The 14,739-nt window shown below is 38.3% G+C and overlaps 2 protein-coding genes across 5 annotated transcripts in view; both read right to left on the reverse strand.

Annotated features, from left to right (window-relative positions):
- LOC126774451 (adenylate cyclase type 2-like) overlaps window positions 1-14,739 on the reverse strand; it is a 206,833-nt gene that overhangs the window by 180,270 nt on the left and 11,824 nt on the right. The window lies entirely within an intron of this gene.
- LOC126774458 (TBC1 domain family member 12-like) overlaps window positions 1-14,739 on the reverse strand; it is a 284,024-nt gene that overhangs the window by 4,999 nt on the left and 264,286 nt on the right. Inside the window, exon 8 of one of the 3 annotated variants that reach the window (XR_007669813.1) lies at window positions 10,630-10,639. The exons of the other annotated variants lie outside the window; for them this stretch is intronic. The gene's annotated coding sequence lies outside the window, so the exon portion shown is untranslated. Of the gene's footprint in view, window positions 1-10,629; window positions 10,640-14,739 lie in introns of those variants that run through there. 3 annotated transcript variants of the gene reach the window in all.

The following is a 14,739-nucleotide window of genomic DNA, read 5'->3' on the forward strand; positions in this document are numbered from 1 at the left end:
AGTTGACGCAATTTATACCGATTTAACCAAGGCTTTCGACAAAGTTTCGCACGATATTTTACTCTTAAAACTAAGCAAGTACGGATTCAATGGTAATATGCTTGAGTGGTTCAAATCATATTTATACAATAGGCAACAATTTGTTGTCTTAAAAGGTTTTAGCTCGAGTCTATATAAAGCCTGCTCCGGGGTTCCTCAAGGGTCACACTTAGGACTTTGGCTCTTTAATATCTTCATTAATGATATTTGCGATACGGTACATTATAGTAGAGTATTTTTATTTGCGGACGATTTAAAATTAACAAAAGTAATAAACAACTTAGCTGACTCAGAGCTCTTACAGGTGGATATTAATGCTATATATAATTGGTGTAAAAATAATAAAATGGAATTAAACGTCAGTAAATGCAAGCATATAAAATTTACGCGAAAGCTCAATATAATCAAAACAATATATAGCATTGATAACATCAAGTTGGAGGAAGTTTTTGAAATAAGTGATTTGGGTGTCATTTTTGATGACAAGCTTACTTTTGTCCCGCACTTCAATAAAATAATTACGAAAAGTTCCAAAACGTTAGGATTTTTAATTAGAAATGGTAAACACTTCACGAATAACACGAAAAAAATAATCTATAACGCTTACGTGCGTAGTGTACTGGAGTACGGTAGTGTTGTGTGGAATCCTTGTTATAATGTACATCGTCTGCGTATAGAGAGAATACAGAAGCGATTTGTATATCATCTATCCAGAAACAAAAAAACCTCATACAATAAATCTAATAAAAATTACAGCAATCTCTTGAAAGACTTTAATATGGATAGTCTCTCTGTACGCAGACAATTATTAGATCTCTCTTTCCTATTTAAGATAATTCGTAACGAGATCGACTGTACTCACTTACTTGAAAAGATATACTATCGTATTCCAAGGCGCAATGTTCGTCGTTTTCTGGGCACTTTTGATGTCAGAATATCAAAAACGAAATTAGGATGTAATGCACAAATGCCTAGATCATCACGGTTGTACAATGGTTTATGTCAAGATCTAGATATTTTTAATGACTCTGCCATGATTTATCGTAAACGGGCGCTAGAATTGTTGAGAGATGCAAATAAATAATAAATAAATAAATAAATAAATAATAAATAATGTTATCTTAATTTTATTTTGTATTAATTAGTATATTTTTAGTAATTTTTTGTAACGTAAACTTTGCATGAATTTAATGAATTATTTAATTTTAATTTGTACCTATATCAATTCAAACTATTTTGTGTTTTTAATTTTAATTTTATTAAGTGCATGTTTATTTTTTTTATGGTCTTTAATTTGTACCAATTTGGACTTATTTTTTTTTTTTAATCTTTCTACTCATGTTGCTATAATTATGTGTTAATGTATTTTTAAAACAAGTATTGTAATTGTTGTGGCTACTTTAAAAAGCTTCACATGTTAGCTATTTTCACTAAATTGTTTTACATTTGTCATTAGAACATGTAGTAGCTACTAGTGGTCCTTAAAATAAATAAATAAATAAATAAACCGGAAGGCAACAATACTAAAAATAATAAATCTGATGAGTATCCACCCAGACGGGCCTGCACAAAGCCCTACCACCGGGTAAATTATGTTATATTTTATTTTATATAAAGTACTAATTGAAATTTTGGGTTTACAAACACCTTTCATTTGCTTTAATCGAAATCCATATAATTTATCTAGTTATTTTATGCTTTCTTCAAGTTAACCTTCAAATGATTTTCCATTTTTTTTTATTTTTAAAAAATAAATTTCTAAATGACATTCTGACAAGTGAATGTAATCTCTACATTACATTCGTTCATTCATTAAATATGAGTGATTTTCATAATAAACAAAACAGGTCATGCGACAACGCAGTCGAATGGGGTCATCGTTATCGTTATGACGATACAAATGTATTAAACGACTGACTCAGTGCGTGAAACAGTGACGTCTTCTATGAATAACTCTTAATCTACGCTTTTATCAGTATTACCTAGACCAGAATTAGATATCATTATATATAACTGAATTGTCAGTCAGAAAGATGAGATTAATATTGCAAAGAAAATGTCATGCTATCTGCGCGACAAAACCGTGTACAAATTTATTTTAAGAATACATTTTCTTCTGGTTGAACATCTTAACTTAGTTATTTATTTAATACTTCTATTATAGTTTTAGGCTATAACTTCGATAGTTAAAAGGCTGAGATAAAATATAGTTTATGGTTATTATGACCTCAGTGATAATATTGAACTGACATTCAAACTATTTTATAGTTTTGCGTGACGGATTATCGGCCACGACGGTCAATTTTAAGGACTATTACGTAGGATATACTAGTGGACAAATTTATTCTGAAACACAGGTGAACTCCCTATTAAATCTATGTCGAAGTACGCTTGATGAGACGGCAATCCATCACGTGTTTACGTGTTTTCCAAAACACGGAAATGCGAAACTATAAACTTCCTAAGTCCTTGTTGCTGAATTGCTGAGATTTTAGACCCAAGACCTATATTTCCATCAAGAGATCTGTATCCTAAAAGCTAGCCATTATATCAACGAGGCATACCAATACCAACAGACGTGCTGTTCGGGTCCATAAAAATTATCAAATTTAAATTAAGTTTCTATATTTATTAATATATATATATATATTAATAAATATATAATTTATTAATATATATCGATAAATTTCAAGAAAAGTTTCTATATTTATTAATATAGAAACTTTTCTTGAAATTTATCGATAGGTTATATTTCAGAGAATTTCATTTTTAAAATATAAACTATCGAACATTAAGTATTCATCTCATTCGTAATGTTAGTAATAATGATACAGATGATTCCAGACGAGGTTCACAATCTCTGTAGCCCGTTACATGGCAACAGTAACCCCTATTACGCGGCAATTGACTGCATCTTGGCATTCATACTCTAGGCACAAATCGTGTCGTCAAACAATTTCACGGCTGCTTAACAAGGAAACTACCGAACGGGAGACATTCACGATGGCTTCAATTGCATTGACTGCTTTTATTAAAATGACATTTAGTTTATAGGCTTTTATTATCTCGATACATTGGGTCCACCGAGTATAAATTTAATAATATATATTTTTTACATCTCAAATATTATATCAATATTATAATTTAATAACATATATTACATATATATTTCATTTTTGTATCAAATTGTTTGGAGAATTTGTAAAATAAAACGCGCTGAATTCTGAATTTTCTGGAAAAATATTAGTAAAAAACCTCTTGATGAAGTACGAGACAGTTACATAACTTAACGTTACGGTTCAAAGGAGAGTGCATAACGATTAGGAAATTTTATATAAACTAATCCTAATAAATAGTATTAATGCAAAAGTGAGTTTGTATATTTGTTTGTTTTGTTGTTGAGTGTTTGTTACTCTTTCGCGTCCTCAATACTCAATCTAACATAATTATTTTTATCAGACACATTGTCCGGTGTGTAGATAAGTACAATAGCCTAACACTTCTCAGAAGTTATTTTAATGAGTCATATAAAACATATGTTTTTATAAGTTTTTTTTTTCAGCATTGTCTTTTTTATTTTATTTCTCGGGTACAGAAATTTTATCTTAGTCGAATCTATTAGCACGTATGTTTAGCTGCTGAATAAACACGTAATTAGACCTTAGGATTGACAATAAAGTCGATCTAAATTATTTTACACGTCACTTAATAATCTGATAAATGTTGAATACAATATTTATGAGATGATAGCGGTCACTGGTGTCATCCTGGTACTCTTGATAATTTCGCCAAGACGGAAAATTATATATTAAATATGAAGCGGACGAAATTATTTATCTATTATAATGTCTTATGAACACATAAATTATCCATGATTTATTGAATTATTATTTTATAGCTACTGCACTTCCTCGTTGGTCTAGTGGCTAGATATATGTAAGTACAGTGTATACTCTCACCTTTGGGACGGCTCTGCTAAGCACCACTTTCGAGCTCTAGAGTCGATTGAGAGGCGTGCCAGGAGGCTGATAGGAGACGAAACATTGGTCGGGTCTAGACTCCAAAGTCTCGAACATCGACGTGCGGTTGCATCACTTTCAGTCTTCTATCGGATACATTTCGGAGAACTTGCGCAGGAATTACATGAACTAATTCCTTCCGTCCCTTTTACTACCGAACGGCCAGGCAAACGCGACCAAAGTACCATAGGTACACAGTGGAAATTCCCCGCCTACGTACGAAGCGCTTTGAATCCACATTCATCATTCGCACTGTGAAACTGTGGAAATCTTTGCCTGAGTCCGTATTTCCTGTTAAGTACAACGTTGGTGTCTTTAAATCTAGAGTGAACAGGTATCTTTTAGGCAAGCGTGCTACATCTTAGACCGTGTCGATACTTAAGATCAGGCAAGTCAATGGTAAAACGCTTGCCTATTAAGTGTAAAAGAAAAAAAAATACCCCCGTGTCAGGGAAAGCGCGTAAAGCCGTTGGTCCTACGTCTAAATTCTTTTCGGTCATCGGATTATGAGAAAGATGGAATAGAGAATGCACCTGTGTTTTCGCATATCTTTGTACTATAATATGCCCTGCGCAGTTAGCTAATCTCCCTTGAGATTGGCTGCTGTGGCCGAAATCGGCCAGGACATAGTCATCTTAATAGATTTTTTTTTATTGAATAGATAGGCGGACGTGCATATGGGCCACCTGGTGGTAAGTGGTCACCAACACCCACAGACATTGTAAGAAATGATAACCAGCCTTGAGAATTAATATGTTATGTCCCTTGTGCCTGTAATTACACTGGCTCACTCACCCTTCATAATATGTACACATTGAGATATAAAATAATTATAAATTAAAAATCATATCAAACAGCTCACGCTCAAAGCTCTTAATCATATTTTCACAGCAGACGGCTATGGCATATATTTAATTTCGTATTAATTTCAGATACCTTTCGAAGTATCATTTAAATTATTAATTAATAAAATTTTATGAACTACGAACGACCATCAAAGCTATGAAAAACGAAAGACAAGTAAATAACCTTTCATATGAATTCAACTAAAATATCTGCCTCTATTTTAAAATTATTTTATGGCTTCAATTGCCAGCAATGTTATAAGGAGTTTGATTATGAATCAACCTCCTACACAGAACACCAATTGCCAACCGTTTGATTTACTCATATTAACAGATGTTAACGTTAACTGCCTCGTTGTAGTTGTGGTTATCTAATAATGCTGCAGATCCCGAATGCTAATAAAAAGTTATTCAGATTTTCAGTGGAGAAATTCTTAACAATAGACTGAGATTTATAAGTTGGTAGTGCTTAAACTATTATGCCACGGAAAGCACGAAAGCCGTTGGTCCCGTACCTGACTCTCTCTCTGATAGTGTCATACTACCGTCCCATCAGATTATAATGTATATGAGAGATAGAGACACATCCTTAAATACTATAATTTATATCTTAACAGTTAGGGGAGGGATCAGGTGCTACAGGTCGGAGATGGTCTCCTTCTGTGATAGTGTGATGTCGTAGAAGGAGGCCGCGGAGCGGGAGTGGGAAGAAGATGCCACTGCAGATCCGCTCCGCCGAAAAAGAAAAGAAACAGGCGCTATGCGCATCTTCTCCCTCCGCCGTTCACAGTACCCTGGGGTCAAGTGCTAGGTAAAAGTAACCTTCCTCGCTGAAAAACGGTTCAGTGGTTTTACCCGTAAAAGCGTAACAGACAGAATGGGTTACTTTCCCGTTTATATTAGTAAAGATGCAGTTGTCCAGTCTCTGTTAATAAAGGGCACAAGTCGTGTTGCTTGAAGAGTTACTGTTTAAGTTTTGCAATATTTCAAATAACTTTCGAATTTGACAATAATATAAAAAGTATAAAATAATCAATCGAACATACAACATAAACTATAACGTTACCATGGCGCCACAATTGGAGAGCCGCCAAGCGTCAAACCCCGATTAAATTTTAGATGTTATTTTCGTAACGTACACTCTGTTGTAGCTCAAATAAATTGTCGCCAAACTATACTTGAATTTTTACGATCAATTGGCGTGTGATCGTATAAAGTGAGCCTGAATCAGTAAATCAACTCTGTAAGAACAAACTATAAACTCGCCGCGGAAAACAACCGTGAAATTTGAGAAAGTGATATGCGACATGACCATAATAATTATAACACTTCATATGCGTTTATTATGCATGAAAATAGTATATTACTATAAGTCGGTTGTCAATACTTCACGGGTACAGAATATAACTTCAGTTTTCGATATTTAAACGATTTTATTGGTTATATATATATATGTATATATATATATATATATATATATATATATATATATAGTGACTTATAGTATTTTAAGACTTAGGTTTATTTTTTTAAATAGGTAGGAATGGCAAATAGGCCACATGATGGTAAGTGGTCACCACCGCCCATAAATATTGTAACCTATAAATGTCGTACTTCTAGACTAAGGCCTCCTCTCCTTTTTTGAGTTAAGGATTTTATCCATTTAATACATGTAGCTGTAATTCATCCGCCACACACAAGTTTCCTCACGACTTTACCTTCACCGCCGAGCACGAGATGAATTATAAACACAAATTAAGCACATGGAAATTCAATGATGCCCGGGTTTAAGCTCGTAACAATCGGTTAAGATTCACATCTCTTAACTACCGGGGCATCGCGGCTCATGTGGTTTAGCGCTATAATAAATATTAACAATCCCTTACAACGCCAATACGCCACCGATTTTGGGAACTAAGATACTTTGAAACGGTCATTGGATATGTATGTTTATAATATAATAAATTTCTTTACAGCAGAATGACTAAACAAGGCCGTTAGGCTATTTGGAGGATATTTTATAGTGCACAAGTGGTTTGCCCAAATAAGTCCTAGTCCGACGGAACAGCTCTGACAGGGCCGGAAATTAATGGCCTAGCACGGTATTCGATCCAGGGACCTTTGGATGTGCGTTCTTTACACTATTATACCATCAAGGCAAATAATAATAATAATGTCTTCTAGACCGATTTCGGCCACGGCGGCCAATCTCAAGAGACATTAGCCAACTACGCAGGACATATTATAGTGCATAAGTGTGTGCGCAAACACAGGTACACTCTCTATTCCCTAACTCTAATAATCCGATGGGACGCCAATCCGACACGACCGGAAAGAGTTTAGGCGCAGGACCAACGGCTTTACGTGCTTTCCGAGGCACGGGAGTGTACACATTTCCAACTGATTGTCTGACAAAAAAAACCAATAACTTTTATTGGCCCGACCTGGGAATTGAACCCAGGACCTCCGGGTCTGCGGCCTTACATCAAGCCACTAGACCAGCGAGGCAGATAATATATATATATACTTATCGCATAGATAGGTATATTGATTACATATAACAAGATATAATTAATTTTTTAACCATTTATTGAAGTGGTATTAATTCATATGCACACATGTTCAATGTAATTTCATACTTATCGCATAATATTAATTATATAATAATTATTAATATAATTATTCAGTATTATCGCAAACGATCAAACCGCAATAGTTATACAATAGTTAAACGACGTAAGTATTAAGCGTAAATATAAAGTTGTGGTAATTTGTCTAAATTTTAATATTAAATATATGTAATTAATTCGAATTGATTTTATAAAACAATGCATTGTTCTTTTCTATGAATAATATCTTGTAGCGCATTACCCGCGGCTTCGCTGACGTCATAATTCTTTTCTTTTATTCAAATAATTGGCCACCTGATATTAAGTGATCATCACCGCCCATAGACATTGGCGATGTAAGAAATTCCAACCATTTCCCACATCGCCAATGCGCCACCAACCCCAGGAACGAAGATGTTATGTCCCTTGTGCCTATTTATAGTTACACTGGCTCACTCACCCTTCAAATCAGAACGCAACAATACTAAATATACGCTACCAATCCAGACGGGCTTGCACAAAGCCCTACCACTCAGGAATTCAGTATTGCTAAATAGCAATTCCTTTTTTCATTCCCTTTATCACCACCTTAAATTATACATTTTCAAAAATTATTCTTTAGTGCTAACCTACTTTGTATAAGGAACACGTACGCAAATTTTTATGGTATGCCCGGCAGTTTGGGCTGTGCGTTGATATATCAGCCCGTCAGCCAGTTATTCTTTTATATATGTATAGATTATATATAAAAATAAGTAAACGAATCGTTTTTCTTATAAAGTATTATGTCGTAACATGCCCAACAAAACTATAACTTCAACCTTACCGGTTGAGAAAAAAATTCAAAATCGGCCTTTCATTGGTTTTCTATTTTAAATAAGGAACATATTATTAATATATCGGTCCTGTTACTCACCTTCAAGGTAACACTCCGGCGGACACGTAAAATCTGGGCTTGAAACGTCTCGTCAATAGACATTACCACAGTACGCGCTTCGGTCTCATAAGAGATTCCCTTAGGATGTTCGTAACATTCAGACATGAAGTGAGCTCTGTTTACGACTGTCTCAGTCCTCGGCGCTAACTGGTGACGCTGTCGAGACCAGTAGCAATATATAATATCAATATATAATATATAGTGCGTACAACGTACAAAAACGTACTATGTTCTACTTTTTTATACATATGATATTATATTGCACGTGGTACGAAAATTTACTTAGATGCGTCTATAATATATTTTAGATGCAATAATAATATATTCTGTCAAATTATTACTTCTAAACATTTCGAAAACAATCTTTATATATAAACGTGGGTGAGTGTAATGATATGAAACTGAAATTATTATATTAGCATTTATCCTCTTGAATATATATACAAATCATCGCTCTGACGCAATCATTTTGAAGTTACACACACTATTGACGATTAATGTGTTTTATCTTTTAGATATAAGATTAAATAATAATATATTCATTTATTGATTGCCTCGTTGGTCTAGTGGATAAGATATAAGCAGATTCTGAGTTTCTTGGATCGAATCCCGGGACGAGCCGCTAAAAAGTTATTGTTTTTTTTTTTGTTGAAAAATTCTCAGTAGCAGCCCGGAGTCTGAAAGTTGAAAGGAAAGAACACAACAGCCCTTAGTCCTGACCCTGAACTCTTTCCGGTCATATCGTATGTAGCGTCCTATCGGATTATATGAGTGACTGAACAGAAGTTCCACCTGCGTTTGGCGCATACACTTGTGCACTATAATATGTTCTGCGTAGTTGGCGAGTCTCTCTTGAAATATAATTCTTTCCGATTTACATCATCATTGTACATTACAATGAAGCTTGTAGATAATTATATGTAAGTACTTCTTAATATTTTTTTATAACTATTTATCCTCTCGGGTTCGCTGGAATAAATATTTTCAAGGGTTAAGCGTGCCCTCTATATGTAATTTTCTTTTTACATTATTTTGTATGTAACTACAACCAAAAAAACTTTAGATTCCTTCGGTACTTTCTGAAGTTATGCGACGAATAAAATTTTGCAATAAATAGATTTTAAAATTTAAATGCTTTAAAATTTTTTTTTTTTTTTTTTATATCGCCGGGAGGGCAAATGACTCTACTCCACCTGATGGTAAGTGGTAGTAGAGTCCAAACGCGACGACGGCCAGTACAGACGGGAAAAACGTTCTGCACTAGCCGCCTTCGCCTTGCCGGCCCGCAAGATGCCTCTTCACGCCTCGTTTGAAGGAACCCGGGTTGTAAGAGGAGGGGAACACGTGAGCTGGTAAGGAATTCCATTTTTTGGAAGTGCGACAAAGAAAGGAGTTGCCAAATTTCTTTGTTCGCGATGGAATTGATGTCACAGTTAGGCGGTGACATCGAGAACCAGCTCGCGTGGACTTAAGAAGGAAGGGGGAAGCAGGAATTAGAGAGAATAATTCCTCAGAGCACTCGCCGTGATACAGTCGATAGAAAGCGCTCAGTGCTGCTATCTCACGACGCAATTGTAAAGGTTCAAGGGTGTTTGTGACCTTTACGTCACCAATAATGCGTACGGCACGTCGCTGCAACCGGTCCAAGGCCTCAAGTAGGTACTTAGCGGAGCCATCCCAAAGGTGCGAGCAATATTCCACGCAAGACCGTACCTGTGTTTTGTACAGCAAGCACAGTTGTTGTGGCGTGAAAAAGCGCCGCACCTTGTTCAGAACTCCGAGTTTCCGTGAAGCTGTTTTTATAACAGCCTCGATGTAATCCCTTGGACTAAGGTCGCAGCGAACGTCAATCCCCAGCATGGCGATTTTGCTTTGCATCACCAGCGGAGTACCACAGAGGGAGGGAAGAGGGGAAAATGTTGACTTTTTCGCCGTGAGAGCGCATACCTGTGTTTTCTTGGCATTAAACTCAACAAGATTATCAGAGCCCCATTTGGCGATGAGATCTAACGTCCTATCGAGTTCAATGACAAGATTCTCCCGCCTCTCCTCAGTTTCCGCCCGCCCAGCCACTGCGCGTCCGTGGTATCCACCATGCACTGTACTATCATCTGCATAGCAATGTATGTTCCCAAGGGAGAGCATATCATTGATATGCAAAAGAAAGAGTGTGGGAGATAGCACAGATCCCTGGGGGACCCCAGCATTCACTACATAGAATTTTGAAGCGCAACCATCTACTAAAACACGCAGGCTACGCTTGTGTAGGAAGCTGGCAATCCAGGTGCATAGCTGAGCAGGCAGACCATATGCCGGTAGCTTGGAGAGAAGACTTCTGTGCCAGACCCTGTCGAAAGCCTTGGAGATATCGAGGCTGACAGCCAACGATTCTCCATGCTTGTCGATAGCTTCACCCCAGAGGTGTGTTACGTACGCTAGAAGATCACCTGTGGACCGTTTTGGTCGAAACCCGTACTGACGATCATTAATTAGACAGTGATCTTCTAGGTAATGGATCAGTTGGTTGTTTAAAATCCGTTCCATCACCTTACAAAGTACTGAGGTGATAGCTATTGGCCGATAATTTGCCGGGTCAGACCGATCCCCTTTTTTGGGAACCGCTTGCACATTAGCTCTTCTCCAAGCCTCCGGCACACTTCCCGAAGAGAGAGAAAGTTGGAACAGGCGCGTTAACACAGGAGACAGCTCCGCTGCGCACTTCTTCAGCACTATGGCTGGTATTCCATCGGGACCGCTAGCTTTCCGTACATCAAGTGATTGCAGCTCCCCACGCACATCACGTTGCCTGATTTTAATGTCAGGCATCGTATGGCCACATGCAGGTATTGTAGGTGGCAGTGCACTACAATCATCGATGACGGAATTGTCGGCAAAGAGTTTAGCCAGGAGATCAGCTTGCTCTTGCGGACTGTGAGCTAGCGATCCGTCCGGATTTCTGAGCGGTGGCAGCGAAGGTTGGCAGAAATTGTTTTGCACAGACTTGGTCAGACGCCAGAAGCTACGGGAGCCCCTAGGATGCGAAACAAGGTCATGACCAATCTGTACAATGCGCTGTGCATCCGCTCTCGTGTATGCCTTTCTACAGGACTTGGAATTTTTATTATAGTTTGCTTTCAGTGAGTCAATGTTAGATGCCCCGCTAATGCAGCCGTTGATCCACTTGCGATATGCCGCCTGCTTAGCTGATACAGCATCGGCACATTCACGAGTGAACCAACGGTTACGCGTACTCCTACTGACGAGATCTGAGCTAGGAATGTAGTATTCCATTCCCAGCATGATCTCGCCAGCAACAGCAGCGGCACTAGCTGTCGGGTCATTCCCACTGAAGCAACGTTCCTTCCAAGGGACCGACGCATAGTAATCGCGCATACCGTCCCAATCCGCCGACTTATAGTGCCAAACGCGACGTTTGCATACCGCTAGTGGTGGCAGCTTGGCCTGTGGCACTCTGGTAGAAATAAGGCTGTGATCCGAAGAGCCAAGAGGAGCCTGAACCACAACCTGATATTCCACCGGGTGAGAAGTCAGCAGAAGGTCCAGTAGAGAAGGTGCTTGCCCATCAATGTCTGGGATCCTGGTGGGCTGATCAACCAGTTGGGTCAAGTCATGTGTGAGAGCAAAAGCATGAGCAGTCCTTCCAGCATGGTCAGTTTTGAGGGATTTCAACCAGGATTCGTGGTGAGCATTAAAGTCCCCCAAAAACACCAATTCCGCGTTAGGAAATTGCTCTTGCGCAGCATCTGCCACCCGACTAAGATGGTCAAATAGTCGGCTTGTCTCCAAGTCACCATTGTGGGATCTGTAGAGGCACACGTAGACTCGGCTCTGACGAACCAGGTCCACACGTACCACCAACATGGAGAAGGAGGGGTCCTCCAAGCAGCGCAGTCGGTGACAGCAAACATCCGTCCTGACGAACAAGCATACTCCGGCTTTCGCTTTGAAGGATTCTTCAAGCGTGTAGCCGGGATAATTAAGGTAGCTGGTATCGGCAGGACGGAGTATTTGTGTCTCCGTGAGAAACAACATTGCTGGCCGTGCTGTCTCGAGATGGTGGTGGACAGCGTTGAGGTTAGTGTGGAGTCCTCGGATGTTAGAGAACTCGACCTCAAACAGCGAGGGTATGGTGGGGGTGAGCACCGCTGTACGACCGTTATTTCTTTTTTGTTGCGCCATTTGGGAGAAATTAAATGGAAAAGATGGACGTGAAGCGAGCGATGTATTGCCACGATAGGGATGGGCAAAGTGTAGAGGCGTGTTTCCCCAAGTGGTTGCCAAAAGGAAAAATACACTGACCCGCCGGACGGAAGGGCCCCCGAACCCCCCCGGAAGTGGCCGCCGGGACCCCACCTACCGGTCACCAACCGGCACGACGGTCCACCCCGAGATTATGCGTGGCCTGGTGGGGCAGCCTCACGAGCTGGTTAGGCACGCTCGGGCCCCTGTACTATGCCACGGGCGGCCAGCGGAACAGCCGTTTCTTCGGGTCTCCCTGACCGGCAGGTCAATACAGTTTCCCCCGGCATTGGTTCAACAGCCGTCTCCAACCGGACCAACACCCATCGCGGCAATACTCGCTCGGGCTCTGGCTGTACGCTGGCTGACCTCGAAACGCGGCTGCAAGCCACTTCACGAGTTTTTCACCATGCGTACGGTGGTAACAAGCCAGGCGGATGTTAGCATCCTACCACCAGATGAGCAGATGGTCGCTCAGATATCCCTTAGTCGCCTCTTACGACACCCATGGGAAAGAGAGGGGCAGTGAAATGTATTCTTTCTCCGTCACTGCACGGATGAGCTGTAGTTACTTTTAATAATAGTAATTTAAAAAAAATCGATTAATTACATCATTGCCGTCGAAAGTCTTATTAATTAAGTCTTATTAATTAATTAAATATACTTATTATGAACTAGTTTCCGCCTGAGGTTTCGCCCGCGCCTTACCTGTGTCCTTTTCTGTTGCTAGTGTTTAAAATTTCATTATAATAGTTTGAGTAGTCACGATATAAATGTATAACAAGCAAACAAACTGTCTTTTGCATTTATAATATTATAATAATTATTATTAAAAATATGTATTTAATTAATATAATTTTGCTCTCTTAGCATTTTGTTGTTCCCACACAGCGCATGCTTTACGGTAAGATGGATGGGAACACAAAATATAAGGCAATTATTATTTGAAAATACTTCACTAATGATCTTTCGAAAACCCACCTTCCTCAGCACTCTGCGAAATTAAAGTTATTATTTCTTTGTTATTATGTATCGACTCGTATCGGAAAAAATACGACACGTGTAATTTTCTCACGATATTTTCCTGCTAATAAGAGTGATTCCAAGAATGTCAGTATCAATTATGAATTGTAAGTGGTAGGCGTGGTTTCATTATTAGTTTAATTTGTAGTATTACTTGGCTTTAGAGCTTTATAAAGCACTGGGTACCACCCTCTCATCAGATATTCTACCGTCAAACAGCAATACAACGTCGGTTGGCCAAATTCCCAGTCCGCCAACTTATAACATAAAAAAGTGTTATATACTTTATGGATACTAGATGTAACAGCCTGTACATGTACCATTGCTTAGTTCTCCTACATATATTTTAAACTTATTTATCCATTATTTTATAATGCAGGCTGGTAGAAACACTTTTCAATCAGAAATATGTTGCTTTTCTCACGATGTTTGCCTTTAAAACAGCACAAGAAAGAAAAATTGGTGGCGTTCCGGGTTTGAACTCATCATCGGTTAAGATTCACATTCTAACCAGTGTGCCATCATAGCTCTGATACTCAACATACTGTAAGTATGAATCATTCTCCATAATATAGAACTCATTCATTACTCGACTAGACCGCCTCTCAGATCAAACTATATCTTGTATAGTTATAATTCAGACATTACAAGAACACTACAGATGTCTCAACGATAATATTTATAGATTTCGTTACTGTTACCGTAACATCCAACAATGGATAAAGGAATCCCAGAGTCTATATATGAAACAATGACTATTCGTAGAGGAATTTTGTGATATATCGTAACATATCTGAAGCGGATGGTTGACAGATTTAACTAAAACAACAGTTATTGGTTGGCACGCTGCCCTCGCGTCTGTTTGATGTATTGCCCGCTCATTGTGTATGTTGACGTTATTAATCCTATAAGACTAATTTATTACAATTATTATCTTGAAATTGTCAAATTATTAATTGATATTATTTATATCTATTTTTATGTATGGATACTCATAGAACATAGTC

The sequence above is a fragment of the Nymphalis io genome, chromosome 16, assembly GCF_905147045.1.
Source record: "Nymphalis io chromosome 16, ilAglIoxx1.1, whole genome shotgun sequence".
In the NCBI taxonomy this organism is placed as follows: Eukaryota; Metazoa; Arthropoda; class Insecta; order Lepidoptera; family Nymphalidae; genus Nymphalis; species Nymphalis io.